This window comes from Pelmatolapia mariae, linkage group LG6 (genome assembly GCF_036321145.2).
Source record: "Pelmatolapia mariae isolate MD_Pm_ZW linkage group LG6, Pm_UMD_F_2, whole genome shotgun sequence".
Taxonomy (NCBI): Eukaryota; Metazoa; Chordata; class Actinopteri; order Cichliformes; family Cichlidae; genus Pelmatolapia; species Pelmatolapia mariae.
Genome location: NC_086232.1, coordinates 27,623,846 through 27,641,358, shown reverse-complemented (window position 1 = coordinate 27,641,358; position 17,513 = coordinate 27,623,846). Strand labels below are relative to the sequence as shown.

The 17,513-nt window shown below is 38.1% G+C and overlaps 1 protein-coding gene across 4 annotated transcripts in view; it reads right to left on the bottom strand.

The window, feature by feature from the left end:
- The window catches only part of palm3 (paralemmin 3), a 31,918-nt gene extending 25,406 nt beyond the window's left edge, over positions 1-6,512 (bottom strand). For 3 of the 4 annotated variants that reach the window (XM_063475341.1, XM_063475340.1, XM_063475342.1), the window contains exon 1: positions 6,035-6,512. The gene's annotated coding sequence lies outside the window, so the exon portion shown is untranslated. The remainder of the gene's footprint in view (positions 1-6,034) is intronic. The other variant, XM_063475343.1, reaches the window with a different exon arrangement.
- Between the last annotated feature and the right edge of the window lie 11,001 nt (positions 6,513-17,513).

The following is a 17,513-nucleotide window of genomic DNA, read 5'->3' as shown; positions in this document are numbered from 1 at the left end:
TGGATGCATTAGTTATGGGCATGAGAAGGAGTATACAACACTAGTGGGTGGTTTTGTGGAGTGGTCTGGGAGAAATAATCTGCTTATGAATGTGAATAAGACCAGAGAGATGACCTCAGAAGGAAGAGGACAGCTACACAACCCATGTCTATCCTGGCGCAGGATGTTGATATGGTGGAAGAGTACAAGTACCTGGGCGTCCACAACAACAACGGGCTGGAAGACCAGTGCTGTATACAAGTTAAGGCTGCATACAAGAAGGAGATGAGCAGGCTCTGTTTTTTAAGGAAGTTCAGATCCTTTAATACAAGCAGCAAAATGTTGGAGATTTTTTCCAAAAGTCCATTAGTGAGTGCAGTATACTTTGCTGTGATCTGCTGGGGGTGCAGAATCAGACCTGCTGACACCAACAGACATAATCAACTGATTAGGAAGGACGCCTCTATGACTGGCTGCAAACTGCATACTTTTCGAGTGGAGAGGAGGTCAACGAATAAATAGTTTTCCATCACTGACTCATTTTATCCCCTTTGTTTGTTAATGTAATGGCAGCAAGTTGTGAAATGATTTTTTTTTCTTTGTTAAGGTCCCTTAGCTTGTCAGTTTGTGGACTGAGCCTACCTGGTTGGAAAATGTTTTACATACGGCCAAAACTTAACTACACCACTGTATTCTGTACAAGAATGTTTGGTTCTTTGCAGTACTGAAATCTATTAAAATGGTGTAAATGAATATTATTTCCAGCCATATATGCTTGAAAAGTCTTTTGTAGCAGGAGTATAGGCTTGGCAAGGTTCTCAGCACTCAACATAGCAGGGTTTCAATAGCAGCTGACTCAATAACACTTTACCACACTAAACAGGCTATTAGTTAATGTATGAAGGTAATAACTCTCTTTATCTACATAGCCAAACTTTGGAGTTGGCATGTAACACCTGCAACTCCATCACAAGCTCTGTGTCTAGTTAGACTTATTGACAGAAATCCAGTAAGAGTGAAGAGTCCAGTAAGAATAAAACCTTTCAGAGCAGGTATGATACACACGTTTCTTCAAATATCCAGAAAGGTTACAGCTCACAATCTCTCATGTTTGCCATTAGACACAGAAAAGGGGTTTAAATGCAACTTCAAAACAACATGTTGAACATTAACTGGTATAAAAACTCGTGACTGCAAACAATTATACAAAGTAAACTTCAATAATAAGGGAACAAGTAATATGGAAGGGTTTCCAGGTACAGACATCATCATGTGTTCTGGACCTTTCTTTACTGGGAGGGGCAGACGTAAGAGCATAGGACCTTTCTTGACCGAGCAGTAGTTGTACTAATTATATTTTACTGAATAGCGGACAAGGACACATACCTCTAGGCAGCAAAATAAAACAACACATGTCAACCCCCTCTGATGATGGAAATACCGTGTTTATGCTGTGATTGCGATAAGCATTTCTGCCAGGACTAAACCACAGCCACCAAGCCCCTACAGACAAACTAAGCTTGGTACATCAGTTAAATTTTCAGTGTGGGATGTAGATCTGTCACTGGCAGTTTGTGCAATTCAGCTACAGGTGAGGTTCTTCCAAATTAGTTGTGAAGTGCCAGTGATAAGATGTGGTTTACCATATAATTGACTAGACAAGAGCATCACACATTGGCTGCAGCTATGGAAGGATGCCTAACATTAGACAGATTTCTGGCATCACAAAAATGTGAGAACACTTCAGCTTCTCCCACCACAAAGACACAGACTCACCAAAAATGTGGACACAGTCCTTACAGTTTTGTTTTTTTTAAATGGGCTGTTTTGTTAAACCACTTTAGTGCACATAATCTAAAACATATCCAGTTCCTGTTTTGCAACCATGCTATTCCAGTGTTTTAAACATCCAATACTTCAGATAAAGATTACCACATTGTTCAGAGTAATTGTTGCGTACAGTGTGCATTAGTGGGATTCTTTTGTTACATCTGTGCTTTGCTTGATGGCCAACCTGACTTTGTAACCTAGTAACCACAACTGTGGGCTTTTTTTTGTTTTGTTTTTTCTGATGTCTTGTGGTTGTATTACTTATGTTATCATCTTTGTTTCATTTCCAGATGAATAGAAACACCAAATCATTCTAGTTTCTGGAACAGAGCTGCAGCTAGCAGTTACTCTCATTGTTCTCCATTATTGATCAGTTGTTTGGTTCGTATCACCCTCCCACATTTCCAAAAGCATAAGGTTTGTCATGGAGCGCTTGTGTTGTTCATTTATTATCATATAAAGAGTAACACAAAGAAAAATCACAACTGAGACACTGATTCAGATAACCTTTTTGGATTTTTGCTTGAAAATGTACTTAAATGATCAATAGTTTTGCACAAGCAGCAGCTTAATTTGCTGTTAATTAATCGTTGCCATTGTATGTCCATCAGAAAGGCCAGATTATCCTGTGGTGGTTCATTAACATTCCTTTTCTATGTATAAATTTGAATTTTACAAGTTGACTTTCCTCTAACGTTTAATATATGATAAAAGCCACAGAGGCACAGGTGACATCTTAATGAAGACTGCAATCTTACACCACAATTTAAAAAGAAATGCATTAGAGGGATGTTTTAAATGCTGGCAAGCTAAGAAGCTAAAGTATTCAGACAGCTTTCAGGCAGCTCTGTTATTTCTTGTTATCTCCTCAGACTCCTTCGCTACCATAACACATTACTTAACTCCCTAATCCTTGACCGCTTGATTAATACTTTTCTTGTGCAGACAAAAGAAAGGGATCTTTACTCTTTACCCAGAAAACTGAAGATAGTAAATGTTTTTCCATCCACCCCCTCCCTGTTCGTACTGTCAGTGAGGATTTTCTGAGGCTTTAAGTCAACAAATTATTGCAAATGAAAGGAATACCACACACAGGCGTTGATTTAAAGAGAAAAACAGTCGCCTGTGCCTAAACAAGACAAGCTAAAGAGACCTGACAAAAAGATGAATCTTATACCACTGTTGATAGCTCAGTATTAGGGTATGGCTGCCATGTGAGGCATCTTCGAAGTGACATGGTGACATATTGCTGAAACATCCTCGAAGGTCATGTAAGCAAACTAGGAAACAATATTCTATGATTAACTCTTTTTAAAGGGAGAATCCATCCTTTTCACACAAATCAATGTCTTCACTACTAAAATCTGAAAAGTTAAACTAGGTTATATCTTGAAGGTTATGCTGGCTTGGGCAAAAAGATTTCTAACAAGAAAGCCTGTGTTACAAACAGGGCATGTCAAGTTTTAAAAACATAGCTGTGCAAAAAGCTGGAAGGCTCTAACCAAAGACGCTTTTAAGTTTTGTTTTAAAGCTTGGCCCATATTAGGAACTAAGTAAGAATCTCTCCATTTATGATGTCTTTGATGCAATACCTAATTGGTGGAGGAGCTGCAGTATGAGTCATGAAGTCATAGTGGGAATAACCACAACAGCTTTGCCTAAAATTCGAATTCTAGTTGCTAAAATTAAAATACTGGCAAATGAAACCAAATAATACTAGAATGTTGAGACCTTTCTGTCGCAATAGGAAAGACTAAAAAAAGCTTTACATGTGACCATTATCATAGTAATCTGTTGTTTGCACAGGAACCAGCTCTGCCCATACTCTGCAATCTGAGTCTAATTCTCTGTTTAGCCAAAATAATATCCTGAAGCAAGATGCGCATTTTGCACACTGAGATACAAACATGAGGCACAGAGTGTGTGTGAGGTAGTACGCCCAAGCAGTACCACACAGTGAGCAGAGGGAATCATTAATCAGGCAAAGCTCCACAGAACATACTTTTAATGGAAAAAGTTGCACTTGTGTAAAAAGCTCAGCTAAAATTTGACAATGTGCTAACAATCATGGAGGAGTTGGTTTCTGGTGTCAATGCTTCAGTGAGGGGCAAAGAAATGTGTAAATCCAATCTCACTTAAAAAAGGGATGGACAGACTTTCACAGAGAAATGCTGAAGGCGATTTGACAGTGAGGAATTTCCCTCCTGCTGGAAATTCATCCATCACCCAGTTTGCCAAGCAAAGAAGTGGTGGGTTTCATCACTCCCAGCTACACTTTTGTCTCCTCCCCTTTATCTTTCTGTTTTTTAATCTCCCTCTGCCTTGTCAGAGTCTAACTCTCCACTGCTCTTTTCAACAGGATTTGAAAAGATAAAACTCTTGCTGATTGGTGGTGCTGACGACCACACAGTCTCTCCTGCCCTTTTATCTGCCTTTAACAGCCCGCTCTCTCTTCCTTTTTGCACATTTGTGTAGATTTCTGCAGATTCATATAAAATCTAAATGCTCTGCAAGCGAGGTGCATGCCGATCTGGCTGTTATGGTATACTGTTTGTGCATCAAAGATAAAACTTTTCAGCTGAACAACAACAAACAGGCCATCACTTTTTGCTACACAGGAGTTGGCTTTATTACTATGGCACAAAGCAAGAGAGACTACTGTGACAGCCAAAATGCAACAAAGACATCCACACCATTAAAAGTATGAAATTAAAAAATACCCTTCATGCATGTTTTATTTGTGTCCACATAATGTGGAACATTCTGAGGCTATCTTAGACAGATGTGCTGTCTGGCTTCTCACAGAAGACATTAGCGAGTTTAATGGTTATTTAAGATAAAAAATAAAACTGTCACTGTACAAGAGCAGAATAACACAAGTTGGAATCAAACAGATGAAAATGTGACAGCAGCTGAGTGCAGCACAACTTGCTCGTGGTTGACATTTCAGTCTAAAATCTCATTTCGCTGCAAGCCACGACTCACATAACGTAAAATGTTAGGAACGTTTTCTGATCAGTTATAGCAACATAACTAATATAAAGCGCAGTACATTAGGAGATTTATATATTACACCTTTGGTTTCTTTGTGAGTGACAAAAGTTTAAGTTAATGTCACAATTTCCCAGGACAGAAACTGAAAACTAAATCAGGATTTCTTTATAATTGTGTTAAAAAAGCTTATCCATACTCTTTGGCTGATAACATTCTATTTCCATACATCCCACATAGAGATTCTCTTTTAAATCAAAAAGCATGCTTGATGAAAACTCTTTCCAGAGAGCCAAATGAAGCCAGAGGTGAGCAACACCCATTGGAAATGGCCTCAAGGCCCTCAGTTCTTCAACCTGACAGAAGACGAGCCATGTCAGGAGCTCCTGCTGGGCGCTCGACTTGTAAATCAGTATACTCAGCTGCATGCTAAGCAGCCTTTGTTTGATAGGCTGCAAGTTAAATACTGGCTGTTTAAAAGCGAAACTCAGAACACAGATCCTGCATGGCTGTTGGTGAAAATGATGAAACAGCAATGTGTTCTGCTGTAAGTTGGTGAGTCATGAGAGTGAGAAAAACAAATGTGTGGTTGATCTGATATGCACACCTTAAAATCTGCCTACTGTGTATCCGTGTGCGGGGTGTCTGCGAACACCGCTGGTGACATGCAGCTGCAACAATAACTACAAACATGCAAAAAGATGGAGCCTCTATCTCAAACCACATTTCTTGAAGCTACTCTAAATGAACTGCAGACTTGTGCCTCATGGGTGTAATTACCCTATCTCACAAAACTGATAGAAAGATATTGGAGAACAGAGACGCAAATAGTCTGATACTTAACTGTGAAAAGTTTTTTTTTTCTTTTAGGGGGGGGGGGGTTAAATGATAAAGAAGTCCTAATATGCAGGACCAAAATTTTCTCTGTGAGTTGTATTAATGTTTTTGATCAGGATTAAAGAAACTACAGAGTGTCCGAAAAAATAACACATGCGACCCTTTTAAAATTATTTCTTAATGGCTTTAATCAAAAGGTAACTCATTAATGTACAATGCTTAACAGAGGTCAGACAAGTCAACAGCAGCATGGGCTGTCCCAACACTCTGGCTGGGCTCACTTCCACCTCTTGGCTCAAACTCAAAAGGTGTCAACCGACCACGTACACCAAACTCTTGTTGCAAATCATGCAAAGAATATTTACGGGGAAAATGGAAATATTACGCTGTTACTCACCAGCTCAGGCTTGCCCGCTTGATGATATTATAAGTCCAACACAGTGGGAAAGCTGAATTACACAAAATAGAAAAGTTAAAAAAAAATGCGGGGAGAAAAAAAGCGACCCTTCTTCCGGCTCAATAAATTTTATGAAGAGAGCAAGAAGAGTTACAAAAAAATGCGACACAAACTTCCCCGGGTAGTGTAACTGTACACCTGAGTAGCTTCAGCGCGGAGCTGGCCCCAAAATGTGACAGTCGTCACATGAAGGCTGGACGACGCGTCGTCAAATGTGTGAAACTTTTTACTTTGAAAGAAAATAAAGTCCTCGTCAAACAGAAAGCGCTTGAAAAAGTGAAAGAGTCCTGCCTTTCGGCGCTCTCCTGCTCTTCCAAACCCGCGTTTTTGGAGTGTATGCGTGTGTGAGGAGGACCAGAGTCGGTCTGTCCGGCGGTTACCTGACTCCAGTCATTACCGTGAGGCCAGCCCTCCTCACAACAGCAGCTGCCGCCTCATGTTTCCTGGTATTGTCGCTCTGAGTGGCTGCAAAACCGACAAACAGCTTTCCTCAAAAGCAACAGGTTGAGATGCTTTCCTCTTTTATTTGACGAGGACTGAGCTGTGACCTGCGGCTCTGGCTCTGATCCGTTACATTAACATAAGAGTAACGGCGAAAACTCCAGTTACTGTAGTATTTACTTTTCTTTGCGTTTCCTTGTAGCTGTGTAGCTGCACTGTATTGAACCAAGTCTCAATGCTTGTTTCTCGTAGGTGTGCAAGGCCAAGTCGTTTAAAAGGTAGGACTATCACGAAAGTCTAACCAGGGTATGAATAAAAATATAATTATCATTATTAGCATCTTTTTCAGTTTCAGTTTCATTGGTGGCAAAATGAATATGCATGATTTTTTTTTGCTCCCTCTTTCTCTCATGTGTGCAGAGGTGGATGCTATCTGATTTGAACCCGCTGTTAGATCTGCAATACATTTACCCAGTGGCAGCCCCATCTAACACAGCTAGCCCAGCTTCCTGTCTGTTTTCAAAGGAAAAGAAGCTTATTAAAAATAACCGAGCTCAGAGCAATTATAACACTTCAGAGGACTGCGCAGTAAAAGTGCAGCTAATTGCACGTAATTAGGTAGCCAATATATTGTGATTCAGCTTTATGATTATTTGTGATGCTGTTCAGCTCCTTTGTGTTATGCTGACAGGTGTTTATATTATTTTGACCAGTCTTTATATTAATCACACCTCTAGCTGTGAGCTAAGTGGGTGGTATATATTGGATTGCCCAATATGTAGCTGTAAAATTAATAGACTGTAACTGCTCAGGGCTGCATTAAGCTATGCGTGTATTTATTATTTATATAGGATGGGAGCCAGGGATTAGTTTATAAAGTGTGACCCGTGGGTCATCTGCCTAAATGCTCCTGAGTGTCTGATGTAAACAGGTGCCTGAAATCAACTAATTCAGCTGCATTCTGGTTACTTGATGGAAACACAAGAGGCTGTTTGGAATATTAATAAGCAAATGAGACAAGGGTAATGTAGGAGTGGGTTGCACATTTATTTGGAATAGCTAATGTGTCATGTTCCTAACCTTTATTTTTCTGTTTGCAATATTTTAAAAAGCAGGGGGGAAAGATACAAAGAAGAATTTCTTGTTGCCTTTGGTAGTAATTTTGCTTGTTTTGTGAGTTTATTAAAGCCTAACAAACTCTGCATCTACTTTTAAATTACTCTTCAAAGCTTACTTTAACCAAAAGTTGTTTTTAAATAAATAATACAATAGTCTCTAATATTTCTTTATCATCCATTTCTTCTTATCGTTAATTAATTCATTACTTATCCTACCTCTCATAGTCTGTCTGTCCAGGTTTTATGCCGTGCTTTCATATATTGTTATTTTAACTGTGTTTGCTTTTCTTTTTGAGTTTAGATTGTGATCTATTTTCCTGCTTTCTGTACAGCACTTTGTAACCACACTATGTTTTGAACAGTGCCCCACAAACAAAGCCTCATTGCTACTGGTAATCATTCAGGCTCTTGTGCAGAAAAATGAATGTTGAGATGCAGATGAATAGCAGAGAATATAGATGCGTGTATTATGATATATTGCCTCATATCATAGGAAAAAGGGTGAAAAGCAGGCATGGTTATACCATTCTGAAGTCCTAATCTCAGACAGTGTCACATACCCCTTCTTATATCAGCTTTCCAGATAAAGAAGCTCAGTATGTCTCCGCACTATCGGCAAGGAGCTAGGCTGTCCTTGTGTCTATCAATGAGCCAAAACACCAGGCACCACAAGAAAGCCAAGGTCATCATATTCCTAAAAGCTCCATTAAGACTAATTTCATTTAACCCCCCAAAATCTAATGCACTATCATCTTCACAGTCACCAGATCTGTGTGTTAATTTGGACAGAATCAATTTCAAGGTGTACTTTTGGTGAGCTGGTAGGCACTGGGCCCAAAATCCTTACTAAAGTTGTTTTCACATGTGCCCTGCAGCAGATTTTTCTAGACATTATTAAGAGGAAGTGCATGGGAAAATACTAATGTCTGACTCAGTGAGACTGGCCATTAATCAGTCTTTAACCTGCCAGTTCCCTCGTACAAAATACATGTGAGTCCAGTTGTGCAAAGTTGGGCCGATAGTGCCTTTAGTCCAGTAAATTTACAGCTACTGAGTAGTTGTCTGGCCTCCTGTACTCCCATTGCTCATTGCAACCCAACGATGTATTCCCATTAGTGAGATAGTGGCTGACGCAATCTAGCTCTGGCTCTTTGTTACATGTGAGAAAGGACAGCTTCAGACAGTGTCTTGACCTGATTCACATGACATTATCTATGGTTCACGTGTGAAAAAGTCTTAGGGCACTTTATATGAGTGATAAAATAATTTTATGAGTGACAGAAAGGACAGACCAAAGGCGCTATTCAGCTACTCTATAGACCCATGAAATAAAACTAGGCCAAGCTATTTTTATGTATCATTACAGCTTAGTCATATTTCATTTATACTACATATACTTCATCCTCATTTTCCCGCCATTAATTGCTTTTTTAATTTTCCCAAATGTAGGGTATGAACCCCTGATGTCCAAGCGTAACAAGTTCTTTAGAGATGTATTTTAGCCTCATGAATCACAGATTAGCTGACCTGTGCTGTCTCTTCTTTATAATCCCATTTTGCTTAAAATCTGATTAATTCTTTATATCTGAAAGTCCCTACCATGGCAATTTGAAGTAAGAATGTCCTTGGCTGTGATCCCCCACAGTGATATTATATGAAATGAGCGCATCCACTGACTCGGCCTACTTCTGATTCCCCAAGACACAGTCTTCACACCACACCAGAGAGAGAGAGAGGGAGCATGCAGGCTAAAATCATATAGATAACAATACAGCAACTAGTCCTTTGTCTGTGTTTGTAGGGGAGGCATTTGGCAGGGTAGCAGCATTTCTTTAACAATACTGCATGCACAGGCTTTTTGTACCTTTGTGTTCACGTGTTGAAGTACCAGCACGGCTCTTTGTTTGCCTGCATCTGTTTTAATAGCATAGTGCAAAAAAAGCGCTGTTCTTGTCTGCGTGCTTATGTACACACAATACAAATGTAAAGAGGAAGTGGGAACACTGGTTTCTAATGGGCGGTTTACTGACAGGGTTTTGTGGTTTTTAAGAGACAGAATTATCTCATTGAGGTTCAGTCAGGTTGTTTGCCGTGTAGGTGTTCTCACACATAAACAGGTAAACAGATACTTTCCACAGTTGTAGCAAACAGCAGGAAATAATACACTTGATTCATACATTTTTGGCAATCCAGCATCACACAAACAACTGACAGGATAAAAACTGGCTAGTTTCCATTTGACTGAGTAGGAGACTTTGTTTTTACATGTACCCTGGTCATCAGATGCTGTATATCTAGAAAACATCAGGGTTGCGGTTCATTGGTGAAAACACCTTACACTGTAAAATATAACTTGTTGTTTCAACTTAAAAATATGAGGTAAAGGGCTGCCTTAAAATTTTAAGTTAAGTCAAGAAATAGAGTTTGTTCTTATAACACAACCAATTGTTATCTTAATGAAAAATCACATGTTGTCTAAACTTTCATCTTAGTTTAGTTGACTGAGATTTATTAGTCAGTTCAACTCCTTTAATTGTCATCTTTACTTGGGAAAACCCTTTCAGCTAAATTAAAATAATCTATTGTTTAAACTCTTGTCCTAGTTCAGTTGACTTGGGTTTTTTAGTTAATTCAAATACTTTAGTAGTTCTTTTAACTTAGGAATCTATTTTAGCTTAACTAACATAATCTGTTAGCTAAGTTGATTTAAGTTTATTAATTAACTGAGCTCCTTAAGGTAGCTGAGTGAACTTGTAAATCAGTTTCATTTTAATTATCAGAGTTGATTGACTGGATGTAAAGAAAAATGTGTATTAAACATCTTAAGTTTTGTTTTGTTTTTTTTTGGCTTTCTAACATCCATTTCAGCAAAACTACCTGTTAGGTTTATCTTAGATCTCAGGTTTAAATATCTACATTCCTTTAAATTAATTTTCTGTTGTTTACAGAAAAAAAATAAAACCCCACAGATTCCATTAAAGTCTATCTGATCATTTCATACAGAAAGTTTGTTTTAAGAACATGACAAGACAATTACTCATGAGCACCCAACATTCACCATTTATTGTGCCATCTTAGTCATCTGAGAAACAGAAAAATCAGTGACGTAGCTCATCAGGCTCACAATCCATCAAAACTCAAAGGTTGCTCCCTGTGAAACAATAAATTTGAACTTGGTCTTGAGCCCAGTTTGGGTGAAGATGAAATTCTGACCAATACTCTAGGAGCAGTAGTGATTCTTGTGAAGTAACAACATAAAGTCTGCATTAATGTAATGTATCAACGGGACACTTGCTATTTTAGAAAAGTTATTCTTTACATTTACAAAATTTTTAAACTTCATTGTGCTCAGTCACACCTGTTAGCATAAAACTTGAAATATTAAAATAGTACAAAACCTTTGATAAGTGACAGTAAAGATCAGTTTATAATAACTAAGACATCAAACTCTTGTATTTGTCTTCGTTTACAATTGCAACAAATTCCACAGAACCAATATCTCTGAAAATGACTGCATGCTTCTGAAACATTTGATAATATGGATATTTCAGAAACATTAGTTTGAGTCTGCTCAATTGCAAAACAAAGGAAAAACTACTGACTTGCATGAGATAAGCATCTGCAAAGTCCAGCATTATATTGTTGTTCACATAAGTTTCTTAAACCATGAACAAATGAGTAATTGTCTAATCTGGAATGTAAAGTGTAGTCATTTAGTGACATACAAAAGTGAGAATGAGAACTTGCAAGAATAAAAAAACAAACAGTAAAATAAAAACTGTCCTTAACACTAAGGATCATACAATTACAGTTCTGCATGGCTTTCTGCAAGAGTCTGTTTCTTAGACCATGCACTAGTGAGATGCACTGCCTTCCACCAATGTTCATTAGGATGTTCTGAATGACTTCAAAGATGTCCTTAAGTTCCTTTGGATAGTGTATGTTGAGGGCAAAAAGAAGGCCCATCAGCATGGAAATGGCACTTGAGACATCCCTCAGATTAGACAGGATTACTGCTGCCTCAAGGACAACCAACACATCGATGTCTTCTTCTTTCACCATCGCAATGCCAACTTTCATCCTCTTAGAAAACGTGTCTTCAATACCTGTCGGCTATAAAAGGGTTCAAAGACAAAAAAAAAAAAAAAATTACACAATTACAATTACACAATATCCCGTGTGCTTAACAATTCATGTCTTTCCAAAGAAGAGCCATACTGATGCTTTGGATGATGGTGATTGGCTTTGGGTAACACTTATTAGTTGTTAAAGTTTTTTCAGAATGAGATATGCACCCCCATGTTACAAATCCATTTCTTGCTTTAAACAAAGACCATGTTCATAAATAACTGAGCATGTCTTCAATTGCAGAATTCAAACAAAATTTTCAATTTAAATGGTAAATGGCCTGTACTTGTATAGTGCTTTACTAGTCCCCTAAGGACTCCAAAGTGCTTTACACATTCAGTCATTCACACACATGGGTGGATGACTGAATCGTGACTCAAGAGTTGACAGTTCGTCTTATAATTGGAAGGTTGCCGGTTCGAGCCCTGGCTCCGACAGTTTCAGTCGTTGTGTCCTTGGGCAAGACACTTCACCTGTTGCCTACTTGTGGTGGTCAGAGGGCCTGGTGGTGCCAGTGTCCGGCAGCCTCGCCTCTGTCAGTGCGCCCCAGGGTGGCTGTGGCTACAATGTAGCTTGCCATCACCAGTGTGTGAATTTAAATCTAGTTATGCTAAATATTGGCTGTGCTCTAAACCAAATCTGGCTGAGAATACATGAAATGTGCAAACTGCAGCTACACTACAGGATCAGATTATGGCTCCATAGACAATGCTTCTTTAATCAGTTTATTGATTAAAGTTTATTTTTTCCCCCTATATTAACAGCATGAAAAAAGAGCATATAGACATGGCTGAACAGGTTGCATAATTGGCACTGAATATCAACATCCACCTTTACCCAGCTGCCCAATGACTCTCGGCCAGTAACCTTTAATTGCTTACCCAGTCTACACAGTCTCTTTTCCAGGGTCCAGGACATTTCACCAAAGTATTGCCCCCCACAGCTGTAGCAGCCACTGCAGCCCCTTAAATATCCTAATATCTCTGCCATTACAATATACAATGTGAGAAATCAAACGTAAAGCTGAAGTGAACAGTACAGCAGCGAAATGTCAAAGACCCTGGTGAAGACATGAATAAACACAAGACACTAATAATATCAATGCTAGCTTGCCAGTTAGTTTCTCTGAAACCCAGACCAAATCCAGTGTCAAAGATCTTGTAATAATACATTTGGTGAGGAAAAAGTACACATGTACTTTTTAATTTAAAATCCACTGTGGTGCTGTCATTATTAAATTTACTAAAAGAAACAATGCTAACCTTCACAGTCTTGAAAGTGTGTGAGGGATCTTCCTTTAGAAAATGAGGTCCTCTGTCCTCTTCCTTTGTGTAGGGCTCTGGTCAAAGAAGTCAAAAAGAAAACAAAAACACTTTTTAAACAGTGTTTATGAAGCATGTAGACAGCTCCAAATTCACAGCTTTTTGATGCATAATTCCATCAATATATGATTATCATTGGAGATTTTGAATCAGGCTTATCAGGACATTCAAGTAGAATATGATATCCAACCTACCACCAATATACATAGATTCTGTAAAAGTTACCACACTAAATGTCCAGTTGTGAAATATGATGACAGACTTTACTTATCAGCTTTCTTTCAATGAGTTCATCAGTTGAACTGGATAACCTAAAACTTAAACAAAGGATTAGATTTCGCAGTTGAACACTTACATCATCTCCGAAGCATCTTATGAGCCTAGTTAGCCTTTCTATGCCGCTCTTGATTTTGTACAGCTCCACGAACCTCTCCATAATGGTCAAGCACAGCAAAAAGGAACCCTTTCAGGTCAACAGATGTAAGACGGGCAAATTCTGCTTCAACCTGAGCAATAGAAGAAGAGGGGTGGGGAGTACAGGCAGAATTAAAAAAAGATTCTTTGAGACCCAAATTTAAGCAAACAGTCATCTGAGGCCCATTAGAGAAAACACAAACACACAAAAGCAAACAAACAAAAAGATGCACTTTACCTGCCGTTCAGCAAACAAGGAAGTTCAGAGAACAATAAGCTCTGTCTTGAAATCTTTTAAAGTAGAATGATTGTGAAAATGACTTATGTGATGTAAAACTTTAGTAAACGTGCGATTAAAAGAACACTGAGTAAAAGGACAAGTAACAATTTCCTTATTCCTCAGATGTTTACCTTGATGAGCAATACTGCTTTAGTCCAACTGCCTCATTAAAGTTACACAACAGGCTTTTTACATTAAAGCCAGCAAGTCCATTACATACTCCCTTTTTAGATCTGAAATACTGTGCAGATTCTGTGTATATGTAGTGGACAGCAATTTACCCCAAAGAGCGCAAAGTTTGCAAGTCCACCTCATTTAAATGACAAAGTCAAATGTGATCATCTAGACCTGTGAAAATAAATTAATGACAAACTTGCAGTTATGGATGTTATTACAACCACAAGAACCTAAACAGTCTGCTCCATTGCTTTTGTTAATGAATCATTTGTTGGTAACACGTCTGAATATTTAGTTTATGCCACCTGCATGTGATCATCAATAGTGCCATATTACTTCTTAAGAAGTACCCTGACACTACAATCTTTATATCATTTGTTCTACAGAGCTATTAAGTTACAATATAATCTGAGGTGTTTCCAGTATGACAAAATGCACAAATTGTAACTTACCATTTGACTCCACTGACAAAAATAAATCCCCAGCATCAAGTTTGGCTTCACAGACCTAAAATAAGTAAAATAAAAATATATGTTATAATTATATTGTTTTCGCCATTTATTCATGTTTGCTAATTTTCTGACATATAAACAATGTTAGTTTTGTTACAATACAGAGAATGCAGTTTAATTAAAAGGTAAATTATGCAAAAAAAAAAAAACTTCTGCAGTATACCATGCCAAAAATCAGTGTCTCTGATGCCAATTATTTTATCACTACAGCTCGTTTAGTATGGAAACTCACACAATCTAGTCATACTGATCACAAGAGTTCAAAAATAAGTCAAAATAGTGAGCTGTTGTTAAGCATAAAGCATTTCAGGGTAACAAATAACTGCACAATATAATTAAAGCAAAAAAATAAGCACACTGGAGGACTATCTGATAAAAACTAATATAATGCTGGTTTGTAGACCATATTTTGTCTCAGTCCTCAGTGCACTCTTGCAGCTTAGCATGCAGCAGTTAATAACACCTTAAGTGATTACATAGGGATAAACAGATGACAACAAGCATCCGAGTCCTGCCAAAAAGTTCTTTTTGAACCCAGTCAGTTATTGGAAATATTGCCAAAATGAACTTCCACCAAAATACAACAGCCTGTGAACTTGAAAGGAATTTACAAGTACAGAGACAATATGAAATAAGCTTTATTAATTAGCTGAGTTAGCTTGCTAATATCGCAACAGGGTGAGTGCACAACCTTAAAGCTAGCGGCACAATACTTTTGATTTGCTCAGCGCCACATTAAACCCATAAAAAAGGCCATGTGTCAGTTTATTAGGTCAAGTTTGGTCATGACACACAAGCTGGACCTTGTCGGCTAAAGTTACATTAGCTAAAGCAAACATTTCGGTAAAAGAGAAAAACACACGTCATGCCATAAATTCAAAACATGTTCCAACTTTTGTAGCTCTCTTTCCTTATAGTTATAACCAATGTTACTCACCTTGAAAGCATATTCCAAAGAAGACGATTAGAAAACGTCCAAGTAAAGTGAGCATGTCGTTAACCGCCAATTCCCCATGATGCACCTCGGTAGCAGTCACGTGAGGCAGTTTTGAATCCTGCTGTGCTCAACTTACCCGCATTGTCAAGTTCACATAAGTTTCTGATTTAGCTGGACATGAGTTTTCAAGTTAGCTTTTTTTGGTGTAATTGGGACGTTTTTAACTTGTAATTCTATGTTATAACAACAACTTCAGTCATCTATCGTCAAACTGATATAGAATAATATGTTGAAATAACAAACAGCTAGAATTACATTTTACAGTGTATGTCTTCTAACAAACCAGTGTGAGCACAGTTGTTAAGGCAAACATTAACAGGGCAAATGCTTGTCAGCACAAATGTATAACCTGGGGCTGAAAACAGTGCTGACATAAGACGTAACACTGAAGGAGTAAATCTTTGGACTTCATCTGGTGATTACAAAAAAAGTGTGTGTGTGTTTATGTGTGCGTTTTCAGGCATTTAAGTAATGTTGAGCTTCACCTTTAGTCACCATCACCTGTATTCAAACAGTCATGTGATCCACTTGTGATGTAAATGCTGATTAGGCTATCAGCATTAACGTTTTTACATTACTTCCATGCCTGAAAAGTCCTTTCTAGTGCAAACCTGTGACCTGTGAATCTTTAGATTTAGATTCTGCCACTCTCTAATAAAACATTAGCTGCAATCTTAATAAAGATTTGTGAAGTCTATTGTAAACACAAAGCTGTAGTTCCTATAGATGGGGCTATAAGGAGTGTGTTCAAAATCACTTTAAAGATGATAAGTGTGCATGTGTTTCTGTTTGTGTGCATGTCCACTGCACTTGTGTGTCTCAGTGGTTGCAGGCTAAGCACGCCCACCTCTGTGTGCTTGCTCTATTTAAAGAGCTCTGCAGTGTCTTACCTTGCTTGTTTTGCCCTTGACTTTGTCAACTTTTCGTGCTTTTTCTGTTCTTAGAAAGCGTGATGCTATCTAAGTTATTTTATCAGACATACATCGCGGTATTAGACCAGACGGGCATATCTAAAAGCATCAGCTGTCATAGAAGAGATATTACAGAAAAATGTACACCTGCAGTGTTTGGGCTAACGTGATGGGATGGAAAAAGTAGCTCTCCTTTGGGAGGTTATAAAAGACAGATATTAATGTAGTCACAAAAAAATACTGCAGTTCTTATGATGTCCTCGCAGGAAGCAGGTGCTGTGGTGACAGGAAATTTGTATCTGTGCAAAAAAAATCCACTTATCCACTTATCCTTTTTTTTTTTATTCAGATTTATTAGCTGTGCAGTTATTGATATGATTTTCTTTTATTTTTTTTCATGCCTAACACTTTTTGTTGCTTCCGAGAGCAGTGAGTTAGGCTAGTTGCTAAAGTGTTTTTTTCATGTGTGTGTTTTACAAGTGGTGTCATTAAGGCAAGGTCATTATTAAGTGGCACTTGTTGAATCTACATTGTGTTTGTGCTGTAAAGCATACACGTTTCTGCGTATTCACATTTCTTTCCTTGATATACCACTCAATGAATGTATTAAGTTACCATGGGAACCATGACATCTGTGACACCACGTGATATTATCTGTGATTTTCAGAAAAAAAGAAACACACTTTACCACATGTGGTCCCTTGTCCCTCTCCAGCTGTGAATGATTCGTTTGAGTGCATTAGAAAGGTGGGTGGCTTCCTGTTAACGACGGAGATGTATTCAAAAAACTCTGTTAGCAATAAGGATGCCAAACACCTTTACTTATTCATTTATTCTCTTTAGATTTCATTCATCATAATGCTATAGTCTGAAGATGCAATTTGCTATTATTGCCTCGCTTTTATATATTTAAGAGGGATGCAGATATCATAAACAAGGTTGGTTTCAGCTTGCTATCTAAGGGTGGGGTTTTGGAAGTAGTGGGTGGAAATTTAAAAGGAAGAGGTTTGAAAAATGGATTGGTAATTTCAGATCAAAAGCTCTCTCAATCTCTCTGAGATTATGTTTTTGTTGTTGTTGTGTGTGTGTTCCTGACAAGGAATAAAAACACTTACATAT